The sequence below is a fragment of the Lampetra planeri genome, chromosome 21, assembly GCF_965212315.1.
Source record: "Lampetra planeri chromosome 21, kcLamPlan1.2.h2, whole genome shotgun sequence".
NCBI classification, from domain to species: Eukaryota; Metazoa; Chordata; class Hyperoartia; order Petromyzontiformes; family Petromyzontidae; genus Lampetra; species Lampetra planeri.
Window position 1 is genome coordinate 8237482 of NC_136127.1, and position 26192 is coordinate 8263673.

The 26192-nt window shown below is 49.6% G+C and overlaps 1 protein-coding gene across 3 annotated transcripts in view; it reads right to left on the reverse strand.

Moving 5' to 3' along the window:
• LOC144724628 (calcitonin gene-related peptide type 1 receptor-like) overlaps window positions 1–18041 on the reverse strand; it is a 153840-nt gene extending 135799 nt beyond the window's left edge. The window contains exon 1 of one of the 3 annotated variants that reach the window (XM_078603907.1): window positions 17141–18041. The gene's annotated coding sequence lies outside the window, so the exon portion shown is untranslated. Of the gene's footprint in view, window positions 1–8769; window positions 8964–8994; window positions 9112–17140 lie in introns of those variants that run through there. The other 2 variants (XM_078603908.1, XM_078603909.1) reach the window with 2 other exon arrangements.
• Between the last annotated feature and the right edge of the window lie 8151 nt (window positions 18042–26192).

Sequence of the window (26192 nt, forward strand, 5' to 3'; positions counted from 1 at the left end):
ATGAATCCCTGCAGTCACGAAAGCTTTAAATCGAAATTTAAATGCTACCTGCTAACAGCAATTATCCCAGCAGTCTGTTAAGGCTACAAGGCTAGTGGTGTGCATCTGCAATTCATCTCGACCATCTGGGCACCTGGGTCTGTTCCCGTGGCCTGTTGTCAGCGAGCCTTCGACACTTCACGTGGCCTCAAAGTGCACCTGGCCTGGCACAGGCGCCGTGGAGACTTCAACGCAACTTAGTGGCGAATGGCGGCTGTGTTGTTGTTGTTGTTGCTGCTGCTGCTGTGGTGACAACAGGGAGACTCATCCGACTGACTTCATACTCGTGCAGTGGCGTAGTGACGACATTATCAGCTCAGGGGGTGCAGACATCGGCCATGTAGGGGCCCTAATAGTTGATTTGTCTCACATGGTCGCAACTAGGCTCTATATCTCGTGGCTCCTCTTGCCTGATCACATCATTCACATATTCTGTGGGTCTTTCGGTAAAGTCACGTAGATGGGTTCAAAGAAAATAACAAAAAATAAAAAAAAATATTTATTTTCTTTGAACCAATCGACGTGACTTTACCGAAAGACGCAAAGAATATGAATTCCTGCAGTCACGAAAGCTTTAAGTCAAGAGTCGTTCCCAAACTTTTTTTTTGGTTTTTTGACACCGGTTGTTGAAAATACATATCACAGTGGTTGTCAATGCGGGGGTCCTAACTCGGATCTTTGGCCACCAGGGTGGTGGTGGTGGTGTGGGGGGGGGGGGCAAGGCACCCCCCTTGCTCCCCCCCACACTCGTTACGCGAATGCGCCGCCCGCCTCGATCGTCAGCGCCCATAGGCGGTTCAGTTCAGCATTGCAGGGGAGCCGTGCCTGCTGCTGCTGCTGTCGCCCTTTGCTCATTGAAAAGGGGCCACAGCAGCTCTCTCTGATACCGTATTATCCGGATTATAAGACGCACCACGACCCCCCCCCCCCTCCCTCCCCCCCGGGCAAAACACCTCCCCCCCATACCTCCTCGGTGGTGCCGGACGGTAACGATGTGGTGAGCAGCGCCACGGAGGGAAGACCAATATCGATTGGCCATTCAACTCGTGGCGTTTGGAGCCATCACAGCGGCCAAAGGGGGCCCTGGATGGGTGCGAGGGGCTGGTAACCCCTCCACCTTTAACCCAAATACCCCCCCCCCACCGTCCTAACCCTTCGTCCTGCGTTTTAAAGTAACATATGCAGGTGCGTCTTATAATCAGGTTGGTTCGTGGCTTTATTCACAGCGTGCAAGGTGTAATTCGGATTGCGTCTTACAGTTCTTTTCTTGAGTATCTCATTATCCAGCCTACCTTTCTGGCCTCTCTATGTAAGTGCTATGAAGAAGGGACATTGCCTGAAACTTCACCTCTTATATACATTTCCTGTTCAGGCCACATAGGGATAAATGAGGGATGCGCTGATTTGTTTTTGTTACTTTCTTTGAGCATCTAATACTCGGTATAATGCGGTCATTGAATAGGCTCTCGGATGCATCTCTGTGATACAAGACCTTTGCGCCTTTCATGAGACCGGCCCTCGAACACACGGCCAGTGCACAACTCTACGATGGTTAATTTGACATTCATCCTTTCCCATAATGGCAGGTCATCCGCATGAGTATAATTTGCGATACAACGTGGGAGAGGCGAGGTGAATATATACATCCAACCACTGTATTACCTCCATTTCGCAAAGGGATATTGTATTTGCGCTCACAGTTTACGAGCACTATTATGACATTTCTCCTTCGCCATAATGACAGGTCACCCTTGAGTACAATTTGCAGTATAACCGTGGGAGAGGATAATTAAATCACCACATTCAACCATTGTATTGTCTCCAATTCGCAAAGGGGGGTTGTATTTGCGCACACAGCTCACTTACGAGCATTATGATACGGGATGTTTGTCATTGCTAAAAACGCAGAGGTAGAAGCGCAGCCCTGCAACTGTTCTCTCACACCACAATTGACGGAAGGGCCTCCCCGCTAGAGAGACGCTCCATAACAGTTATCTTTATTGCGAGGCCCCGCGGGGGGCACAGGCGGCCCCTGGTGGCCTTTAGAGCGGCCCCCTAATGTGCAGACCCCTCAACAATTCACACACCCATCATCATCATCATCGTGCCGCTGTCAAACCCCCAATGGTTTCAAATGTGTGGCGGCCCTCGCACCGATGATGTCTTATCGGCGAAAGTTGCCCCCCTCCATCTGAAAACTAGCGAAGAACGCTTCTCCGTGGGTTATTTTCGCCTATTCACTTTCACGCCGTGAACAAACGTTTTGGAAGAGGTCGGAATACCCATACTTTACTACACACGAAAGGAGAGAGTGGGGTTCACGAATCTTCTTTCAACTGCCAGAGCGAGAGATCGAACCGGCGAACTCTGGATTGCAGGTCTCGTCGACGAACCATCGCACCCACGGGAGCACAACACGCCATCCATTATTGAAGAATGACAGACAGCAGTTTGAATGAACCAAGTATACGCGTAGGCTGATACTGCTGTGCACACTAACACGCGCACGCACGCGCGTGCAAGCGTGGAAAGATGTTATCACGTGACTCCACGCGCGACACACACTGCCAGTCGGTAGCGCAACGCGCGTGGGGGGGCATGGGGTGCCTTGCCCCGCCACCCACCCCCCTGATGGTGGCTAAAGCTACCAGTTGGGGCCCCCTTGACAACCGCCACGAGATATGTTTTCAACAACAGCGTAAAAGAACGAAAACATTTTTCAAACACGGTTTCAAATTAGTTTCTTTAATGAAATAACTTACGTTTACGTTCTTTTAATTTTGATTAGAGCAGTATTGGGAGCCCCACGTGACCGATTGGCGCATCCCCCTGAGCTGATGGTGCAGTTGCTGCGCCACTGGTTGAGATGTAAGAGTCCCCAAGTGTATGCTGAGCGTGGTTGTCGAGAACGAATCTGCTACGGGCTGTTGCAGATCACTCGATCTTTTTGGGGTTTTTTTTGGGGGGCAAACACTTCATCTTTACTGCCGATAGTCAATCGCGCAGTTCAAAACGAACGCACGGTGTAATTACGGCTCTGTAATAAATGTACGATAGCCGACCATTAGGGAATCCTTTACATACATAGACTCAATGGACTGTTGGAGGCAAGTGCTGTTTGCGAGCGCCTACGAAGGCCGGAACGGCACACGCGGGGCTGGTGTTGCTTGCGCTACGACCGGCCGCCTTTGTCTCTCCATTTTAACACTGAGTCGACCTAGAAGATGCCCAGGACCGGTTCAGATAATCGCCACTGGCGTTGGCCGTGAGCGGTAATGGATCATACAACTGCGATGATCATCACGTTCACAGCGATGCTGAAGATAATGATGAATGTATAGGTTTTAGTCAATCGCGCTTTAGAGATCGCTATAAATGAAGCAGTTTGTTTAAAGCAAGCAAACTCTGGACTGGTTTCGACCTTCTGGGTCTCATCAGCAGAATCTGGCTTTTTAGAAAGATTTCTTTTTTGCTGGATACCCTGATGTTGTGTGTGGCAGGAACACCCTATTATAAAAGCGGAATCAGTTAAAACAAAGTGACCCATTTATAGACACCCCAATAACATAAATAAGGATAAATGACAGTACTGTGTGTATATAGAGAGAAAAACACCTCTTATTTCAAAGCCTCCTCAACACGAGTCCCACCACGTAATTCAATCGTTTAACTCTCTCCTCAGTAAGATGTGATACCATGGCTTTCACAAGCACAGTATCCAAATAGGTTTGCCGAGAAGAGCACAATCACGCGACCACTACAAATCGGTGGGGTATCTACAATTGGATCGCACTCAGCACAACAACAACAAAACACACAAACGCATTTTGATCTTTAGGGCGCCTGGCTATAAAATCTGAAACTGTCAAACAACGTTTTCAATAATAAACCACCACCACCACACAATCTCTTCGGGTTATCTACAACCATGCATTAGCACATGTAGTCGTCTATATATACAGTATAAAGATCCCCCGTATAGCCTTAACAGACTGTAAGGGCAAGTGCTGTTAGCGAGCACCTATGAAGGCCAGAACGGCACACGAGGGGGTGGGTGGCCAGCACCACGCCCGACCGCCTTTGTCTCCCTAGCGGCGATGTTTACACACCGCACCAGGTACTCATTTGAGGCTGAGTCGACCTAGGGGAGGCCCAGGACCGGTTCAGATAATCGTCACTGGTGTTTGCCGTGAGCGGGAATCGAACCCGGGTCGCCAAGTTCGTAGTGCAGTGCGCTAACCACTACACTACCGCTCCCCATTATATACAGTATATAACACACACACAACGGCAGTGATGCGAACCCGCCAACCTGAGTCCGATTCAGTGGCGAGTGATGGCATCAACCAACTCGCCAACCGTGTATTGTTGTTAACGCGCGTGGAAAAGTATGGTCACAAACAACAAACAAACAAAAACAATCCACGTGACTGACACAGACATGGGAAAGGTGTGGTTACTACTCCTACTGCTACTACTACAGCAGCGTGTTCGACTTCGTGTGCGTACATCTGAAACCCCATGTCAAAAAACAAAATGCGGGTCGTTTGTATTTTCAGGCTGCTGTGGCCGGGAGAGCTCCACCAGACGCCACGCCGTTTGTTCAGTTCGCAAACCATCCCCCCCCCCCCCATTGCAATCGCGTTATTTCTAATGCAACCTCCACCGAACAAGCATCTGAGACGGGAACGCATCCCATCGGCGCGCCCAGCTGTGCCCTGGAAGATGTAAAAAAAAACTAAAAAGAAAGCCCCGTGCCCGCGACATTGCTTACAAAAAGGAGAGAATAAAGAATAGGTCGACGACGATACAAAAAGAAATATGCAACATCTTGCGGGGAACTTCCGCGAATTTCTTATTGCTTATCAAAAAGCACGCACGGCCGCTTCTGTGGATTCACAGGAGCCGTTATCTCCATCCCAGGCGGCACGCGGACCGTGTTAATCCACCTCGCCCCCACCACCCGCCCGCCTGGCCAAGAGCGAGCGGGCTGGTAGTTCCTGCTTGAGTGTGAAATTAGAACGAGGAGAGCGAGCGGGGGGGGGGATGAAGGGAAAAAAACAACGTCTGGAAACACCGGCGGTTAAAAGATCTGGACGCCGAGGAGCGCCCGGGCGACGGAACGCAAAGGGAGACGGAGCGATGGATTTGGGATGACGCGAGTGATGAAAATCGTGGAGGGTTTTTTTTTTGCCGTGTGCCTTAGGTTGGATCACTCCAATGACATCGCAGGATCGTCCAGGGTATCGGCGGCTTTTTTGAGAGGGCCTTCATCCAGCAGTGGATTGACCCCATGGCTGATGGTCACTACTCTATGTGGGGATATATATTTATCGAATCCATCTGTGCGGAGCTTCCAGAGTTATTCTCGAATGCGCGCTGGAATTTCTCCGGGCACTGCTCATTTTGTGGCACTGTGGCCAACACGTGACCAGTTGTAGCAGGACCCTCCTTAGCAAGCTCTTGAGACTCACGTTTTCGTGAATAAACGCAGGTCATCATTGGTAAGCCGCAATGAAAAAGAGACCCCCTCCCCCCCGTATAACATTGAACAAACTGTTGGGGCAAGTGCTTAGAATGGGCATCGATTAAGGGCGGCAAAGGCTGGCGTGGCTCGTAACACGCTCTCTCTCTCCGCAGCACTGATGTTTACACGCCGTTCAAGGCATACTCATTTAAGGCTGAGCGAACCCAGGGGCAAAGCTCTGTTAGTGAGCACCTATTAAGGCCATCGCCGCGCAACGGGTAAGGTAGCGCGGCCAGCCACACGCACGCCGCATTTGTCTCCCCAGTGCTCGCGTTGACACACCGTCCCAGGTCGAGAACTCATTTTGAGGCTGAGTTGACCTCGGGGAGGCCACCCCCCCCCCCACATAGACACACACGTGATGCGCAAATCCACGGTTACGCGTGGAGCTAATTGAGCTGATCATTTGCATCGGCGCGTCGCTCTAAACGGATATAAACAAATGACCAATGTCGTGTTAGTTAATTTTTTCTCGTGCGACAACACCGAACCGCATTGACCAGCGTGGTGAAGTATGTTGCAAGAAACCTGCACGACCCAGACCGGCATGGTGATCGAGGTCTTCATCCAGCAGTAGATTGACTCAAAGAGCTGCACGCATTCTCGGGGTAAATCTGCTCCGATCGCTCCCGCTATTCTCACTCTGAGCTCCCGTTCAATCTTGGCTTTCTATTCACGGAACATTCATCACGGCACGGGACTTAGGGCTACTCCGGGCAGCGAACTCTAAGGCGTTCGATCGCATGCGATTAACATCACAAGATGCACAGTCTACCGCAAGCGTTCTCGTAGACACGGCAATGACGTGGTCGCAGAGAGAGGAGCACATTTGGATTGGAGAACATACATAGCAGGGGTAATTGACATCATTCAAAATGTTAAGAACAGCGAGTGTGGCTTGGGCACGACATGCCGCTGTTAGGTATGATGATTGTGATGATGATGATAACGGATGGGCGAGAGTAATAATGGAATGGCAGCCAATGGATAGAACGCGTCAACGAGAGGACGTCAACGAAGAAGATGGATATCGATGTACGGATGAATGGATATAGATGGGTGTCGCTTTAAATCACGTCTACGTGCAGGCGATCGGTGGATTGTATCATTCACTCGGAAGCGGTGTGCGACTCGGGACCCGAAGGTCACTCGGGGAACGAAACTCGCGCCGCCGGCTTCGCGGTCGTAGCGGCGGGCGCGCTAACCGCCGCGCCACCGCTCCATGCAGAGAAGTGCATAACACGACAATAGTAATAGTATGAATAATTGAAACAAACACGTGATCTATTATTCATGTCCCCGCTCCCGAGGAGAGACGCACGGCGTCTCCAGACGGATACTATGACGTTCCTGTCTTCGTGTTCTCCGACGTATTCTTGCCAGTGAACGCACGCGCGCACGCATGCACGCATGCGTGCACGCGCACACGCACGCACGCACGCTCTCGCTTTAAAGAAAAAAATAACTAAAACATGCCGCGCGCGCCTGTGCTTTGTAAGGATAAAGAATGCCCGTCGGCCTCATTATTTCGATGACAGATTATGTGAAGCATCCAACGCTTCGTGTACACTCGCGGTGGATTCACGCGGCCACGCAACAACAGGGGGCCAGAGGCACAACACAAGCGAGCGCAGAGAGTGACAACAGAGTGACACACACAAAGACGAAGGTCCTACATTAGATCCTTCACAGACTGTTGGGGTCAAGTGCTGTTTGCGAGCACATATGAAGGCCGTAACGGTACACGAGCGGGTGGGTAAACAAGCAACCACGCCCGACCGCCTTTGTCTCCCCAGTGGCGATGTTTACACACCGCACCACGTACTTATTTGAGGCTGAGTCGACCTAGGGGGAGGCCGAGGACCGGTTCAGATAGTCGTCATTGGTCGTGGCCGTGAGCGGGAATCGAACCCGAGCCGCCAGGTTCATCGCGCAACGCGCTAACCGCTACACTGCCACTCCACACAACAGACAAAGACGAAGATCCCCCGTTTAGCCTTGACAGACCGTTGGGGCAAGTGTTGTTAGCGAGCACCTATGAAGGCCGGCACGGCACACAAGGGGGTGGGTGGCCAGCACAACGCCCGGCCGCCTTTGTCTCCCTAGTAGCGATGTTTACACACCGCACCAGGTACTCATCTGAGGCTGAGTCGACCTAGGGGAGGCCTAGGACCGGTTCAGAAAATCGTCATTGGTGTTGACCGTGAGCGGGATTCGAACTCGGGTCGCCGGGTTTGGAGCACAGCGCAGTGCGATAACCGCTTCACTTCCGCTCCCCAGAGCGACACGCACACGCGTACACACGCCAGCACAGAGAGGCAGAGGGACACACACAAGCGAGCACAAGGAGAGACGGACAAACAGACACGCGCATAGACAGACGCGTGCACTCAGACAGAGAGAGAGAGACGCGTGCACTCAGAGAGAGAGAAAGACACGCAAGCGCACAGAGAGACGCAGTGACATGCACCCAGCTACGCGCGCACGGGCACACAGAGAGAGAGAGATACACTTACACGCAGATAGACACGAGCGCGCGCATGTAGAGAGCAAGAGAGAGAAGGGAGAGCGCGAGATACGCGTTTACAGGGATAGATCGAGAGGCACAGAGAGACACACACAGAGGGACACCGAGAACAACGCCCAGAGAGAGACACACACGTGCACAGACACGCATACACACAGAGTCACGAAGAGAGACACACACACACACACGCGCGCAAAGATAGAGACACCAATCCATAAACGAGCACACAGAGAGACACACACACGCGCACAGAGAGACGCAGAGAGAGCGAGAGAGAGACATGCGCACAGAGATAGACAGACACACACACGCGCAGAGCGAGAGAGACAAACACACACACGCACAAAGAGACGAGACAGAGTGAGACAAGCAGAGACACACGCGCACAGACACACACACACGCGCACAGAGAGACGCAGAGAGAGAGAGAGAGAGACATGCGCACAGAGACAGACAGACACACACACGCGCAGAGCGAGAGAGACAAACACATACACGCACAAAGAGACGAGACAAAGTGAGACAAGCAGATACACACGCGCACAGAGATATACACACGCGAACAGACAGACACAGACACACACGCGCGCGCACACACATAGAGACGCGTATGCTACCCTCCTTACGCCGGCTGGCTGTATGAATGCGAGCGCCACCACGCATCAGCTTTACTCACCGCAGCGCGCTCAGATCCGATCCTTGGCCATCCATCCCCTTCCTCGCGCGTAAATCCAGAGCCGGGACTCCAAATCGGCTTTACGCAGATACGGACGACGGTACCGCGCAACACGAACTATGACCCCCCCCCCCAAACCCACCAACCGCACACGTACACACACACACGTGTATGTACGTACGCATGTGTGTGTGTGTGTGCGTGCCGGTAGAGAAATGTTCTCACGTTATATTTAGTGTCCGATGCGCGGACACATCTGACAGGCAACCCGCAGGAGGATGTCCCTGCGCATTTTGACAGCAGTAGCGGCGGTGGAAGCAGCGGTGGCTCCGGTTGGGTCTCGTGTCGCCGCGCTCTGCGGACGGGGTTAGAGGGGTTTGGCTTTAGGGGAGGGTGGAGTGGGGGGTGGTGGTGGTGGGGGGGGAGGTTGGAGCTGGGATTGTGGCAATGGTCTGGGCTAAGGATGGCGTGACCGGTAGGAGAGCCAGCGAGAGCCAGAGAGAGAGAGAGCGAGCGAGAGAGCGTGGGGCCACGTAGCTTATGCTCCGCGCACAATAGCGGACAGCGTTGGGCACATCCACTTAACACTCGTTCGCGAATTTATACGCCGCCCGGAAACGAGCGGAGGTGTGCGCATTTAAACGCATGGGGCTGCGTGTGCGCGCGCGTCTGTAGCGGTCAGCGCGCTGCGCTACGAACCCGGGGAGCCGAGTTCGATTCCCGCTCACGGCCACCACCAGTGATGGCGAGTATCCGAACCGGTCCTGGGCCTCTCCTAGGTCGTCTCAGCGTCAAATGAGTACCTGGTGCGCTGTGTAAGCATCGCCACTGGGGAGACAAAGGCGGCCGGGCGTGCTTGCTGGACACCCGCCTCCTCGTGTACCGTGCCGGCCTTCATAGGTGCTCGCTATCAGTACTTGCCCCAACAATATATTACAGGCTATACGGGGGATCTTTGTCTGTGTCTCCGTGGCGTGTGCCCCACCTCTCAGTCTCTCCCTTTCCCCGAACAGGCCGTCGCTTCGCCGCCACGACCACCATCCCCTCACCTCTCGTCTTCTCTGATCAATAGGCGCGCACGTTCGTTAGACAGGTGGCTGTAGAGACGGGCATTATGGGCCGACGGTCGCGGGAAGAAAAAGACAGCTGTGGGTTAGCGGCAGAGGTGGGACAAAGTCATTGTTATGCAAGTCCAAGTCGAGTCGCAAGTCATCAAATTCATGACTCGAGTCCAAGTCACATGACTCGAGTCCACATCTCATAGGTGGGACAAAGTCATTGTTATGCAAGTCCAAGTCGAGTCGCAAGTCATCAAATTCAGGACTCGAGTCTGACTCGAGTCCAAGTCACATGACTCGAGTCCACATCTCATAGGTGGGACAAAGTCATTGTTATGCAAGTCCAAGTCGAGTCGCAAGTCATCAAATTCATGACTCGAGTCTGACTCGAGTCCAAGTCACATGACTCGAGTCCACATCTCATAGGTGGGACAAAGTCATTGTTATGCAAGTCCAAGTCGAGTCGCAAGTCATCAAATTCATGACTCGAGTCTGACTCGAGTCCAAGTCACATGACTCGAGTCCACATCTCATAGGTGGGACAAAGTCATTGTTATGCAAGTCCAAGTCGAGTCGCAAGTCATCAAATTCATGACTCGAGTCTGACTCGAGTCCAAGTCACATGACTCGAGTCCACATCTCATAGGTGGGACAAAGTCATTGTTATGCAAGTCCAAGTCGAGTCGCAAGTCATCAAATTCATGACTCGAGTCTGACTCGAGTCCAAGTCACATGACTCGAGTCCACACCTCATAGGTGGGACAAAGTCATTGTTATGCAAGTCCAAGTCGAGTCGCAAGTCATCAAATTCATGACTCGAGTCTGACTCGAGTCCAAGTCACATGACTCGAGTCCACATCTCATAGGTGGGACAAAGTCATTGTTATGCAAGTCCAAGTCGAGTCGCAAGTCATCAAATTCATGACTCGAGTCTGACTCGAGTCCAAGTCACATGACTCGAGTCCACACCTCATAGGTGGGACAAAGTCATTGTTATGCAAGTCCAAGTCGAGTCGCAAGTCATCAAATTCATGACTCGAGTCTGACTCGAGTCCAAGTCACATGACTCGAGTCCACATCTCATAGGTGGGACAAAGTCATTGTTATGCAAGTCCAAGTCGAGTCGCAAGTCATCAAATTCATGACTCGAGTCTGACTCGAGTCCAAGTCACATGACTCGAGTCCACACCTCTGGTTAGCGGAAGGCTTTTTGAAGGGGACGCTATAGAGAAGGAGCACAGCGCGATATTCAGTGAGTCATTTCATCCGGAGAAGTCCAGAACGCTGCTCCAGGATTTATTTTTGAACCGTGCCAACATCCATATCGCGATATTCTGTCCCGTCTAAAATTTATAAATCTGTTCGTCGGGATGACAGGAATGTTGAGCACAAAATAACATAAAATTATCACGGATAGAATTACCGTACCCTTGGGAGTGCTTGCGCCGATGGTCCCTGCTCTAAGCCAGCCTAGAAGCGTTCCGGAAAATATCAAGTGAGAAATTACTCCGCTCGCAGGGATGGTAGCCGATGATGATGATAATAATTATAATAACCGACTGCCAGCAGCCCTGGGTGACACGTATCTGATAGTGCGTGCAACGGGGAAAGACAGAGCGATATGATGAAATCAGTTAACGTGCAGGCGCTCAAGGGGATTTGTCTACCTGGCATACTCTCTGTTTATCAGTGTGCCTATGTGCGTGTTTTTCTCTGTATGTGTGTGTGTCTGTGTTATCTCTCTCTCTCTGCTTGTGTGTCTGTGTGTCTGTGTTTCGTCTCTCTCTCAAATTTAGCAGTCTTTGGAAGAACGTAATCAACCAGGTATGGTGTTGACTGTTGTGTTAGCCGACTCTCTGTGTTGTATTGCATTGTATTTCTAAGTTTACTAGGTTTGTTTTCTCTTTCATTGTGCCTGATGATGATTGCTTGTGTTGCAATCGAAACGTCGGATGCTATTATTACATTTATTTATTTCTACGTAACTTTACCGAAAGAACCAAAAATTAATTCTTGCAGTCACGAAAGCTCCAAATCAAGTTTTTACCTGGCATACATTTCGAGAGGTGGAGACGGTTTGGAGAAGGCCCTCACCTAGCAGTGCATTGACCATGGCTGATTTCGATATGTTTGGAGGTAGAGTTTGAAGTTATACTGGTAGGAACCTCCTGGTTACACCAGCCCACAGGGGATTATTGTGTCCGTCCGTCCGTCGTGCAGGGAGGGGCTGGGTGGGGAGGGGAGGGTGGGGAGGGTGGGGAGGGGCTGGGTGGGGAGGGGCTGGTCACCCCGTGGTGCCCTTATAAAACTCAACGTTTAACCTACTCACGCCGGCTTGTGCCCCGCCCTCACAGTCGGGCATATTTGCGGAATACACCACGCCGCCGTTGACCCTGGCCATTGACCGAGCAACCCAACGTTCCTACCAGCTCCCTCCGCAGGAATGTGTTGCATGTAGAACTTCCTTCGCACCGTACGGAGCTGTAGCTGTCGAGATGGCACACGGGTGATTAGCCGTGCCGTCCTATACTCCGCAGCGCGCACGCGAGTGCTGGAGAAGAGCGAGGAGAGAGCGAGAGGCACGAGCCACTGGGACGAAGCGATAGCGGTCGTGTTGGCAGTGGCTCCATCAAAGCGACAGTCATCGGGGGAAGTCGATGCAGTGTGGGTCTGTGTGTGTGTCTGTGTGTGTCCATCCCTGGCCACACTGGGAGCGGTAGTGTAGCGGTTCGTGCACTACGAACCTGGCGACCCGGGTTCGATTCCCGCTCGCGGCCAACACCGGTCGACGATTATCTGAATCGGTCCTGGACCACTCCTAGGTCGACTCAGCCTCAAATGCGTACCTGGTGCAGTGTGTAAACATCGCCACTAGGCCTTCATTAGGTGCTCGCAAACAGCACCTGCCCCAACAATCTAATGTTACAGGCTACACGGGTGATCTTTTTCCCTGGCCGCAACGCGGGCAACGCACGGGGCTGTCCCTTCGTTGCGTACCCCCCCCCCCCGCCGCTCTCTCTCTCTCTCTCACGTCGTCTCTCTCGACACTAAGCTCGACGGACAAGCAGCGGGGGCGACGGACGTCATCCGCCACGAGAGATCTGTGAGATCTTTAGCGGTGTAGTCCCACGGGCGCTGTGCGCGCGACGCCACGTGTCAGTTTTTTTTTTGGGGGGGGGCGGGGGGGTTTCGTTTGCTGTCGGTTCGCCTTCGCGGTTTTTAAGTGCGTGCCCACAAAAAATATATAGCTCGCGTCTCCGCTGCGACCAACGCAAGGGCATCAGAGTAGCCCTTTATCTCTCGTGGCACGGGAACTGGACGGGATGCACGCACGAACGCACGAACGCACGATCGCGCGCACACTTCAGCAGTTATCATTTACGTATAAGGCTGTAATGTCATCACCGTGGTTATCATCGTCGTTGTCATCATCATCATCATTGTGGATTTATCGATGAGTAGTTGGGAATATGTAAAGGTGCAACTTTGGAGGGAAAAACGAATGCGTCGATTCATCAATGAGTCATTGCATAAACGCGCAGCGTTGGTACGAAAAGGCATCATCGTCATAATGATCGTGGATTAATCGATGCGTCGCTGGGGATATATACGGGTGCAGCATTGTAGTGATATACATCAACATTGATTCATTGAGGGCTCGTTGTGTATAAGGGTGTATGTCACGTTCGAGTGAAAGATACAATCACTCAATAATCGATGGGTCGTTGGGTATAAGGGTGTAGTTTTGGAGTGAAATACATCATCATCAATTAATCGATGCTTTGTTGGCTGAAGGGTGCAACTTTGGAGCGAGACACAATAACCATCATCATCGATTGATCGACGCGTCGTTACCCCTCCTAACCGACTGCTGCACGTGGCGCTGTGGCAATGAGCACCCGTGCTTGTACTGTACGTATAGCAGCAGGCGTATACTGCAAATCGTCGTCAGCCATGATCAATCAACTGCTGAATGAAGTCTTCCCCAAATCGTCTCCTTCTCTGACGATCCTGCAATGCCACACTCCCTCTGGCTTCTGCTCGTTGAGCTTGGTCCCATCGCTTCATCTCCGCGGATCTGCACCCTCCCTTCGACTGCCATTCGTCCATCGGACATCGTTCCCGTCTAGAGAGCGACGTGCCCTACCCCCCCCCGAAGCACCGCTTACTTTTTATTCACAGACAGAATGACCGAATGAACAATTATTCTGACTCGCAAATGCACGAAGCGTTCACGAAGGATGGAGGGAGAGACGCACGCACGGTGGAAATGTCACAGATCCGTACGAGGGTTGTGACCAGTGGCGGAGCTCACGGCATTATTATCAGCTCAGGTGTTGCGCCAAGCGGTTAGGTGCGGCTCCCAATATTGCTCTAATTAAATTAAAATAAAACTTGGAACGTCAATGAAAAAAAATTCTTAAAAAATAAAAAATAAATGTAACCCCGTTCAATCCTGATTTGAAGCTTGTGTTGCGACCGAAACGTCGTGTTCTTTTATTATTATTGTTTATATCTACGTGACTTTACCGAAAGAACCAGTGAGTATTTAACCCCGTTTTAAATACGTTTTTGGTTCTTTTACACTGTTGTTGAAAACATCTCTCATGGTGCTTGTTAAGGGCATCCCCCCCCCCAACTCGTAGCTTTGGCCACCGAGGGTGGGGCAAGGCATCCCGTCGTGCCTGCCCCCACGCTCGTTACGCTCCTGATCGAGGCGCACGCGGAGCAAATTAGTGCGCATTATGTTGGACCTCCGAGAAGAGGGAGTGGATTTGGAGGGGAGGGCACGTAATCGCGATTAGAAGACATGGCGATTGTGATTACGCTCCGTGGACGAGACTGCTCACGGAACGGCAGCCAAACGCGGGAAAGAACACGCCAGCGATGACAGCCTTTAACAACTTCAAAACTACACTATAAACTTTAAACACTTTCTTTTTTATTTTACCAGGTAATGCACGTTGAGCTATATAGCTCTTTTTTCAGAAGCGACCTGGTCACAAATCTCAGCGATGTGTCTTATCACGTGGAAATTTAAAGCAGCCAGATACTCTAAAGGAATGTTTCTAAATGTGGAGGGGAAAACCGGAGGACCCGGAGAAAAATCTACGCGACCACGGGGAGAAATACACGCAAACTCCAAATATACATCAGGTGTCAGGAACGAAGCCACTGCCTCCTGTATACCAGGCGAGGCAGTTACAGTAACCTCTCGCCACCGTGGCACCCACAATTATCATTATCTCTACGATTGAAACCGCGGAGACGAAGCGATTAAATCATCCCTTGTGCGGGCTTTGAAACGGATCGTGTCATTTTCAGGACTCTTTAGAGATGGCGATGGCTCTCATCCAGCAGTGGAATAACCATGGCTCATTATAATAGCCATGATGGCGAGTCTATTAAAGCCAACATGCATCGCAGTAAAATAGAGTGTATACAATAATGCAATTGTGTTCAATATCTGTAACATTTATGAGCAGGCGAACATGTATACCGAATATTAAATTCACAATTGGATCATGTAGCATACGCGCAAACATCACGAGGCCATAAATAACAACCGCATTGTATCACACAAGTCGCTGATGTAAAGGCTGCTCAATAACATTGGACTGGGACGTATTAACGTTGATATGTGGAGAGACAGGATGGAGTTTTGATTAAAATATATGATTTGTTACCTCTTATGTAATAATGACCATTTTCTTACAGCACGCTGCGGTTAAACGAATTGTTTTGTACACAAATCAAAAGATATAAGATATCAAGTTTCGTTTTATAGACCGTTAGATTAGGCCCAAGAGGTCGGCATCCAAAATAAAACGAGAGGCATTTTTGTTAGAATTCGGTAAAAAAAACCCCCACTCAACATTTAAAGAGCCGCAATGCAATGCGAACACAAGACGCTGGTGGTCTTTAATAAATAACCGTCACGAAGCGGTCCTTTTAAAGAGCCGCTGGCGCAAGCAGGTTACCGACCTCTGGTGTAGGTAGGGCAAGGCCTTGTCAGCAAGCGACTATTCTCGAAGTTGCTGTGGCGTCGATACACCGGCTTCGAGACCAGCCACAATACCGCATCCGGGCCGCCAGTGTTTTCCCAGTGTGGGTGTTCATACACTGCACCAGGCGCCCATTTATGATGAACAAAAAGGCTGACTTGACCTAAGGGAAGCCATAGTAATAGTTGTTTACCCTTTCAACTGGTACAAAACTGACACCTTTATACAAGGGATCATGTTTGCAATAACCACAACACAAGCAGTCAAAATGCAAACAAAAAGAAACAACTCTGATAATGATAATGATATGCACTGTCCTTGAAGTTGATTGGTCCATACCCGAGACAGCTTTTCTTAGAGCCTAGTCTCCATTGGTGTTGGACCAGATAACGCCAAAAGGCTCTAAGAAAAGCTGTCTCGGGTGTGGACCAATCAACTTCAAGGACAGTGCATATCATTATCATTAGCAGAGTTGTGTATTTTTGTTTGCATTTTGACTGCTTGTGTTGTGGTTATTGCAAACATGATCCCTTGTATAAAGGTGTCAGTTGTTTTTTTACCAGTTGAAAGGGTAAAACCCTATTACTATATTTTGCCACTGGTAAAGGAAGTCTCATAGTGTAAATCTAAGGGAAGCCCCCAAAACAGGGTGTGATAACTACTCGCCGCTTGTATAGATGGCTGAACGTATTTCGCCGCCGTGCGTAGCCAGCCGATGGAAGGACCACTGATGTTAACCGTGGCCGGGAATCTAAGAGCAGGTCTCAAAGCATTGTGTCATCGCTCTCCACATTACACGCGCATATGACGAACACTACGAATCATATATCCTACATATCAGACGTATCCGTTCGTAAATATTAACTGTGACGTTACCGTGCAGACCTTCATAGGTGCTGCCCAGGGCCGGATTAAGCTAGTGCAGGGCCTGTAGCATATGTTATAAAGGGGCCCTACATTTAAAAACATTAATATTAAAACACATTTTTTGTTAATTTCATAGTAAAATAATTGTATTTTTTCATTTGCTATAAAGCCAGATAATACGACAAATTGCTAACCTTAAACACCCAGTCGTTCATCAAAGTTGAAGGCAGTATAGTACTATAGTAATAGAGCAAGTGCAGAATCACTGAACCGGAATTGATAGCTTGAAAGCGTTTAGTGCGGGTCCCGTAGCTACTACGTATGTAGCTAATACATATGTAAATACTTTTGCTACTGGGATAATCCGGCACTGGTGCTGCCCCAAAAATATTGTCTGTTAAGTCGACACGGGGAGCAATCTCCACCTTTCGTGTGTCCTACCGGAGTTGGTGAGAGCTGGCGCCGGGGAGGGGGGGAGGAGTGGGAGGAGGCTTTCATCCAGCAGTGGATTGATCGTCGCCAATGCTTGATGCCACGTGCCGCGCAGGCGGAGAAAGAACATCGCCGTTCGATCCATCTCTATCTTGGTCGCGTTGGACTCTTGCAACAATCGCCAATGCGTTCGTGCACAGCGCGTAGAGCTGTAGTCGAGCGATGTTCGCGACACTGCACCTGCAATCCGGACGTGTCCGGAGATTCGCTTCGATCTCACGGCGCGGACGGTTGGAACAATCGGCAAGCTTTCTCGAATACACCTTCGCCGCAGGCCACCGAAGGGAGCGGATTAAAAAAACAACAATGGGTGCACCGCAGTCGGCCGGCAGTTCGCGTGTGGTGGGGTAAAGTGTGGGTCTTTGCCCAGCTCCAACGTGTTTGAGAGAATAATTAAAACAAAATTAGAGCGTGGAGGAGCAGGTCAAAGGTTCACTTCTCCGGCGCTCATTCTATCGAGTCCCCCATCCGCCAAAGCAGTTGAGGTTCAGCGGACAATTGCAGGGCTGCAGCTTTAACCCGTCTCTCGTGCAACGTCGTTCACTCGCGATGTACCGCACAGGTTGACTGGGAGTGTCAACAGCTGCCAAGCCCAGCTGAAGCAACGTTTGCCTGTTAAATGATTTCACGAGTTGGCCCTCCTACAGGTGCTGCACGTCAGTTCAATGGATAAGACGCGCGGCGCATTAATTTGAGTCAATTATTGAATAACGCAGCAGGGCAATCTATGTATAGATATCCCACTTATAATGATAGCATTGCCCAGCAGTGAAAATTACAAAGTTGTTGTGAATGACACACAACATAGGAATGCAATTATTTTTCATTCATTTAAAATATATGCCGCATAAAAAAATAAAATAAAACACTTTTCCAAAGTCTTTAACATATTTTCTTCCCAGCTACAATTCTCAGCGTACACATCCTCACTTCTTCCCACTGAACAAGAGAGACTTACTGCACCGAATCAGATGATATCTGGTTACGAAGGCACATAGCTATCCCAGGTAGAGCCCAGCCGTCCATGCCAACCAATTAATCCATGTTGATGCACGTGGCCCTAATTAGAGTCAGCCCTGGTTAGTAAAGTAAATGGGCGACTGTCAGGACCTGCCAGGTGTTGTAGGCATGTAAATGTTGTGGGTTTACTCTCCAACACACCGGTGTGCTGTACTGGTCACGAATTGGCATGTTTTGTTTACGTGACAAACCTGACGAATTGGCTGTTTCGGGTGGTGGTGGGTGTAACGGCACATTTATATTTACGAGATGTAACCCAAAAACACATCTCATGTAACTCCCTCGTACATATCCGTGGTGGGTTGTCCCCGGATTATCTGCAGGATTTCTGCCACATCAAGCCAAACACACTCAGTTGTGGTATTGCTCACACATTTTCGGTTTAGCCGCACCCTCCTGAGACTCACATTTTAGTGGATAAACAATGGGTATTATCATTACATACAAAAATCTGGTCAGAGCCTTTAACAGATTGTAGGGGTAAGGAGTCTGGCACTGACATGATTATCATCGTCATTATGATATCGCTAACGTGGGATCACTGAGATGATGTGCGTGTGACAGGAGGAAAAGGATGGCTGGCACTTCTGACAGATATCGAGAATGGTGGGCTGCGCTCATTGGGAAATGTTGTCCCTAACGGCTGGGGATCTAAAAAGTACAACAACAAAAACTGTCAACGCGTGTGGTTCACCACCACCACGATGATGATGATGATGGATCACCCTTAAGTCGTCGCATCTCCAGCTTCCTCATTGCTGAAGATTGACACCGAGGCCGCTTGATTTGAATCGCACGTCCAGAAATAGGCGTTCTTAACATTCGTTGATCGGTCAATCATTCATTCACTTAGGCACACATGGTGCAAGGAACGGGTTTCCACAATTCGATCTCCAGCCTGAGCGCTCTCTCTGTCTCTGCTTTGCCATCAGCCCCAACAGCGGCAGCGTTATGAGCCGTGATACAAAGCAACTGCTGGATGATTGCCTTCCACAGACGTATTATCTCTCTGTCTCTGTATGCCAGTCGGCAATAATGTCCTTCCATTCATCTCTGTCCATGATATTCACTCGAGAACTCTGCAATAGACACTACCAGTGGCATCGATGTGTTAAAATGTGTACTTCATTCGCTGCGTTGTCGTTGTTGTTTATTACGCGACAACAAAATTTAGCGGCGTTAGTCGCGGATCACATTGTACATCTGTGAAATAAAAGAGCTTCACAGCTTATCGGATTTCTCCAGGATAAATACAGATGCTGATTCTGAGCACGTCGCTTGCTCGCGCACGCCGCAGGGAGCTCGAGAGAGATTCCCTCTCGAGGGTATTCGGACTCCTCTTCTTCACACGCACTCGTTGCACACACAAAGCGCTCGCGACAAATGAAGGAACACAGTGCCTCGGTGTTCTCGTCAAGGAGAAGTGTAAACCTTCATCGCGCCAACTCCGTTCATCCTCGCAGCAGAAGCAGCTTTTGGCTCGCCATTGAACAAAAACGGCGGTGGTCATCGCTTCAACGGCCGTCTGGAACGCTCTTCCTGCCGATATTAGGAAGCCACTGTAGCGATGCACTTTTAAATCATCATCATCAAGATTGAAAACTCATTTCTTTAGAACCGCTTTTTGTGTGTTTAGTTTTTTTTTGTCCTTCCCCCCCACCCACCCCCGATTCGCACTGCTGGCTACGTACGGTGTGAAAGAAGTTCAACATAACTACGGAAATAAGTTCAAAATACATATAGAAAGAAGTTCAACGTTCATACACGTGACTTATGAAGGGGCCGCCTGGTACCAGGTGTTGTGTACTAACAGGAACACTGCGGTTGGCGCGTCAATTGAGCATGGTTTGTAGGCATTTCGAAAAAAATATAGAAATCAGTAGCGAACCAGCTGCTCTGCAAAGGAAAATAAAATTGAGCTGTCATTTTCACACTCTTTTCACAATTCCCCCTCTACTCGGATAACTGTACGTAATCTGTTTTTGTGTAATACAATGGCAAGATAATATGTATATCGAGGCTTTTATTTCTATACAAACTAGAAGTTCTTTTTTAAATGCTCCCGACAAAATGCATTAATAGGAGCACAAATTGAAAAGTTAGAGCAATTGAAATCAACTGCGCCAGTCTTCTGTAACCATTACTCTCAACTCTTCGGTCTCGCCATCTATAATGTCCTTCGAACTTTTTCCGGCATTTCAATTTAAATTCTACTACTGTTTATTTGTTACACGGAATAATCCATTGCAGCTAGCTAGTTTCGATGGAAACGGCCCGCAGCGGCCCCTATTGCGGTGGAGAGTAGCCCAGCCAGCAGCCAGCTAGGAAACTCTAGGCCATAGATAATTTTTTATAGTAGTATAATTCCCCCAGTATTTTTTTATGTAACCTGCCACTACAAGTCAGTGAATATCTCTGCTCTCCCTCTCTCTCTGTTCTGAAGGAGGGCCATTGTCTGAAAGTTCACCGACTTTATACAGGCTGATACATTTATAATAGACACCCCACTAAAATAAGAGTGAGGACTTGTAGAATAAAACACCATTTTATTTCAAAGCCTCGGGGTGTCTCTCGCGAATTTCATTTCGCGTATTAAAGGTGTTCACACCCTCCCTTGTAACACAAGACTCAAACAGCTTTGAGAGAGAAGGCTATACGTGAATGACTCAAGGTGACCAGTTTATTTGGTATTGTTTTGCTTCATCTGTATATTTAAAATGTACGCGTCAGCTGTCGACTAACGTATATCCTCTTGGTTATTTCGGTAAAGTCACGTAGAAGGGAAATAATAAAATACTAAAAATAAAACATAATAAAATAATTCTCACGACGTTTCGGCCACAACGCAAGCAGCCGTCCTCAGGTGAAAAATTGCTGCTTGCGTTGTGGCCGAAACGTCGTGAGAATTATTTTTTTATGTTTAATTTTTATGATCTTATTATTTCCCTTCTACGTGACTTTACCGAAAGAACCAAGAAGATGAATCCCTACAAGTCACGAAAGCTCTCAATCGAAATTTAGCGTATATCCCTTTGCAAAAGCAAGCATCGATCGCGAATCAACTTTGTAGAATTTAAATCCATTGCGCCACGCGCATAAATGATCCCTCCCGTTCCCCCCTTAACCTGAACGACACAAATGAGGTCACTTAAGCCCCGGAGAGATCACGTGTCCACGCCTCTTGCCAACGCGGTGTTCATAAGGCAATTATTTTAATTTTGTGTATCCGTGTGTGTGTGTGTTTTGCGTGGTGTGACCAAGGCATTTGTTGAACTTTGTGTATATCTGTGTGTGTGTTTGCGTGGTATGAGCAAGGCAGTCGTTTCACCTCGTGCAGTCGATTATTTCGTCGCCACGTTTTGTTAACGTGCAAACCTTACTAATTGGGCGTGTCGGGTGGTGGCGGGTTTAACGACACATTTATATTTAACGCGAGCTAACCCCAAAAAAAAATTATATTATACATGGATAATAAATATTGGTCGCGAAAGCCGACTTCGTTGTTAAACGCACTTCTCCATTTTCCCACAAGATGGCAACGTTGGGCGCTTTGAACGACACGCTAATTGGCATGCGTAGGGGATGCTCCGTGTCGGCCGAGTGAAAAGGTCAAACGCCTGTTTGACCTTTTCCCATGGGTGGATGGGATGCAGATCCGTGTTGATTAAAGCTGACGTGTTTGGGACAGCACAATCGCGTGCCACTTGCAAAGTGGAGCCCGATGATTTAAACAAAACTAGAAATTCTCATCACCATCATCATCAGTCGCGGTTAAGACAAGGTCACGGAGATCGTGGCTTTGAATGAAGACCCTGAACTCCTGGACATGGCTGTTGAAAAGCATTGAGTTAGACGCGTCCAAGGTTTTGACTCGGGTTAAACACCAGATAGAACACGGAGATACACAGAGAGACACAGAGATAAAACACACACAGACACATCGGGAGATAGACAGAGACCCATGAATATACGCAGAGAGAAACGGAGATATACAGAGACACAGAGTCACACATAGACACGGAATTACAGAGAGACACAGACACATATGGAGATATTCAGAGATACACAGAGGCACAGATGTACACACACAGACACGGATATATTGTGCACCGATACGAAGATACACACACAGACAGACATCGAGGGACACGGAGCTTAACAGGGACGTAGATACGCTCACATTTACGGAGACCACCGAGAGATAGGGAGATACACAGCGACGTGGAGATACTGGACGAAGATTCTGAGATCGAGAGACGGTGATGCGAAACAAAACATTTGCTGATTGAGAGTTTATTTCCATAACATTATTTCACGTGGGAAAAAGAAAACCCCCTGAGATGGGACATCTCGTTTGCACGGGTATCGGTGGTGCCCAATTGGCAGGTGTATAGCAAAACACGTAACGGCATCGAGAGATAATCAGAATTTGTATTTATACTGGGAGACTCCGGTGAGCCATGAAGCTCCACTTCACAGGTATCCAATAGGGGCTGGTAAGAACGTTGTTGTGAGCGGAGCGCCGGGCGGCTAAAATAAAACGGGTTGGCACAATAGGGGGGTTGGCACAATGCGGGGTACAGCTGGTGGTGCATCTACCGGTCATCTCAGTCAGCCAACCCATGGCACCTGCAGGTTTTGTCCCGAGACCTCCTGCACCTAGCCTGGCACAGTGGGGGGTACAGCTGGTGGTGCATCTACCGGTCATCTCAGTCAGCCAACCCATGGCACCTGATGAGTCTGTCCCGTGACCTCCTGCACCTAGCCTGGCACAGTGGGGGGTACAGCTGGTGGTGCATCTACCAGTCATCTCAGTCAGCCAACCCATGGCACCTGATGAGTCTGTCCCGTGACCTCCTGCACCTAGCCTGGCACAGTGGGGGGTACAGCTGGTGGTGCATCTACCGGTCATCTCAGTCAGCCAACCCATGGCACCTGATGAGTCTGTCCCGTGACCTCCTGCCAGCGAGCCTTCGACACTTCACGTGGCCCTCAAAATGCACCTAGCCTGGCACAGGCGCCGTCACTTGGTGGCGAATGGCGGGGATTGGTATTGGTAAGAACGTTGCACAAAGACAGACAGGGAGATACACACGGAGTTACACAAAGAATACGCACCCTGGCCATGAATTTCATTGCAACTCCACTGCTGGATAATTTGACAACGAATATCTTTAGAACAGTTTTTTTGTGTGTTTAGTGTTGTTGTCCTTCCCCCGCACTTCCGATGAGCACGGCTGGCTACGTACGGTGAGAAAGAAGTTCAGCATACATACAGGCAAGTGTAGTACATTTCTGTTACGTCACTTGGTCAATCCACCGCAGGATGGAGGAAGGCCTCCTCCTCGCAGTGTGGGTCATGGGTGTTGTTTGACCATACTTCACCGCGCTGGTCAGTGCGGGTCGGTGCTTTTAAGGAGGGCTCTAAGGATGAGTGTCGATATCACTCGCCACTGCCGTGAGTTTGGTCGTCTGTGGGAATCAAACTCGGGTCATCGGGTTCATTGGCACACAGCGCCGCTAACTATTGCGCCACCGCTCCACCCAGGCACCTCCGTCACTACACACGATGCTGTGTTCAGGTGTGAAATGTTAAATAGAATAAACAACGGTGTTGCGGGATGTTAACTACCTCGTCTGGTATACAGGAGGTCGTGGGTTCGATCCCGACCCTGACGCCTGCTGCTGTATATTTGGAGTTTGCGTCTCTCTCTCTCATCATCATCACGGTGGCTAGGAGATGTTAACTACCTCGTTTGGTATACAGGAGGTCGTGGGTTTGATCCCGACCCTGACGCCTGCTGCTGTATATTTGGAGTTTGCGTCTCTCTCTCTCATCATCATCACGGTGGCTAGGAGATGTTAACTACCTCGTTTGGTATACAGGAGGTCGTGGGTTCGATCCCGACCCTGACACCTGCTGCTGTATATTTGGAGTTTGCGTGTCTCTGTTTCCGAAGTCACGTGGGCTTTTTCTCTGGGTCCTCTGGTTTCTCCCTCCACATTTAGAATCAACATCCCCACGCGTTTAGAGTATTCGGCTGCTATAAATTTCCACGTGGTAAGCCACTTTGTTGCGCTATCATTTGTGGGCAGGTCGCTTCTGAAACAGAGCTATACAGCTCAGTGGGCATTACCTGGTAAAATAAAAACACATTATTTTAATTTTGTTTATAGTTTAACTTTTTTCTCAGGGATTTCTGCAGAAAAACGAACGTCAACATCTGAGCTTTCTCCCTCTCACCCTGGGTGTTTATTCATGATCGGCGTCTTGGCTTTTCCCCGAACGCCATCGTGCCAAGCCAGCACACGTGCGATCTTGGGACCAAGGTTTAAATTGGTACAAATCCCCGCTGAATAACGGTTGGGATGGCTTCAGCTCCAATCACGACGATTACACAAACCTTTACTCACACTAGCCCCCCCCCCCAACAACCCCCCCCCCCATAGCAAAATTGTTGTTTGCACTTGATTTGGGCAACTCGCAGCTCCGGTGGTACAAACATTGTGAAGATGCAACGCTGGGGAAATCGACATTCGCTTTTTGCACAACTTCGCGCGGATGTGCTGCGACGATTTTTCTCTCTCTCCCTCGCTCTCTGATCTTCTTCTTCGTCACCGTCCACCAAAGGCGAATGTACTTCCGGTGTCGAGCATAATTCAGTGCCGGCACTGACCGCACACCGTGACATCTCACGCAGTGCGGGGTGGGAGCCTCCCTCGAGCGAGAGCTCTCTCCTCCTGGTCCACGTCTCGCGGCGGTAGTTGCAACTGGCAAGCTCCGTGACGTGTACTCGGGCTGTACCTCATTCCGTTGGGTCCCGACGACCTTTCTAGTTGCTGTAAGTTCAGTTCAGCTCCTGAAGAAGCGCAAGTTCCTCAAGAAGCTCCCCAACACGTGCAGTGAAACGTCGGACAGCGTGCCGAACTGCGCAGATTTGCGGCACGAACTCACTGGGAGGTTTTATCGGGAAGTGAGCTTCTCTTTTGGTGAACTAAAGTTTACGAACTGAAGAAGCTCCCAGCATGTTCAGCGAAACGTCGTACATCGTGCCAAGTGACACGCGATTACAAGCCGAATACGCATCGGAGCTAAGCGCTTGAACCTGCAGTTGTAAGTGCCCCCTCTGTAGCGGCAGACAAAGGAGACCACTGACTGAGTGACTAGATGCAAGCCTGCCAGTTCCCCAAGTCTTGAGAATGTTCCCAGCCAGACAGGAATGCACTTTATTGATAGAAGCAGCAGTTCCAGCGATGGACACAGCGATGCAATCTGACCCGGGTGCTGGTAGCACAATGACAAGCGTTTCTAAAATAATGAAAAAATGAAACGGTAAAGGTGCAAAGCCCTGGCAATTCTCGCTCAGATCACTGCCGGCAGAAGGGCCCTCCACTCGCGGGAAACCCTAAGGGAACCCCTTTAGAAAGATACTTGTTCAAGCCAGATGTCTTGGGAGAGGTCGGGGTACCCACACTTTACCCCACCACACATGATCCCTGCTCATCAACACATTTCGGTGAACCCATTTATACTGCTGGGTGGGTAGAAGCGGTGGGGGCTGGGGGGGGTAATAAAAAGTTCCCCACTCCTTCAAATTGCCGCAACGGAAGATCAAACCGAACCAGTGCGCCGCTTACCGTTCACACCGCTGTGGCAAGCATCGTCTTCAAAAGCCAAACAATCCCATTCTTTCATTGGGATCAGTTTCTAAAATACATTATTTTAAAAAAACACACTTGACAAAACCGACTGCCACCCGTATATAGTCCTGGTTCTTTCGGTAAAGTCTGCTGAAAGAACCAAGAGTATGGATCCTTGCAGTCACGAAAACATCAACTCTAGAATGCCACCCGTATACAAGAACTCCGGAGTGTGAGCTTATCACGCAATCATGAGTTTATGTTATTTAGAGTATTTGGCTTCTATGCATGTCCACGTGACGATACGCCACTTCGTTGAGCTGTCATTTGTGATTGCCAG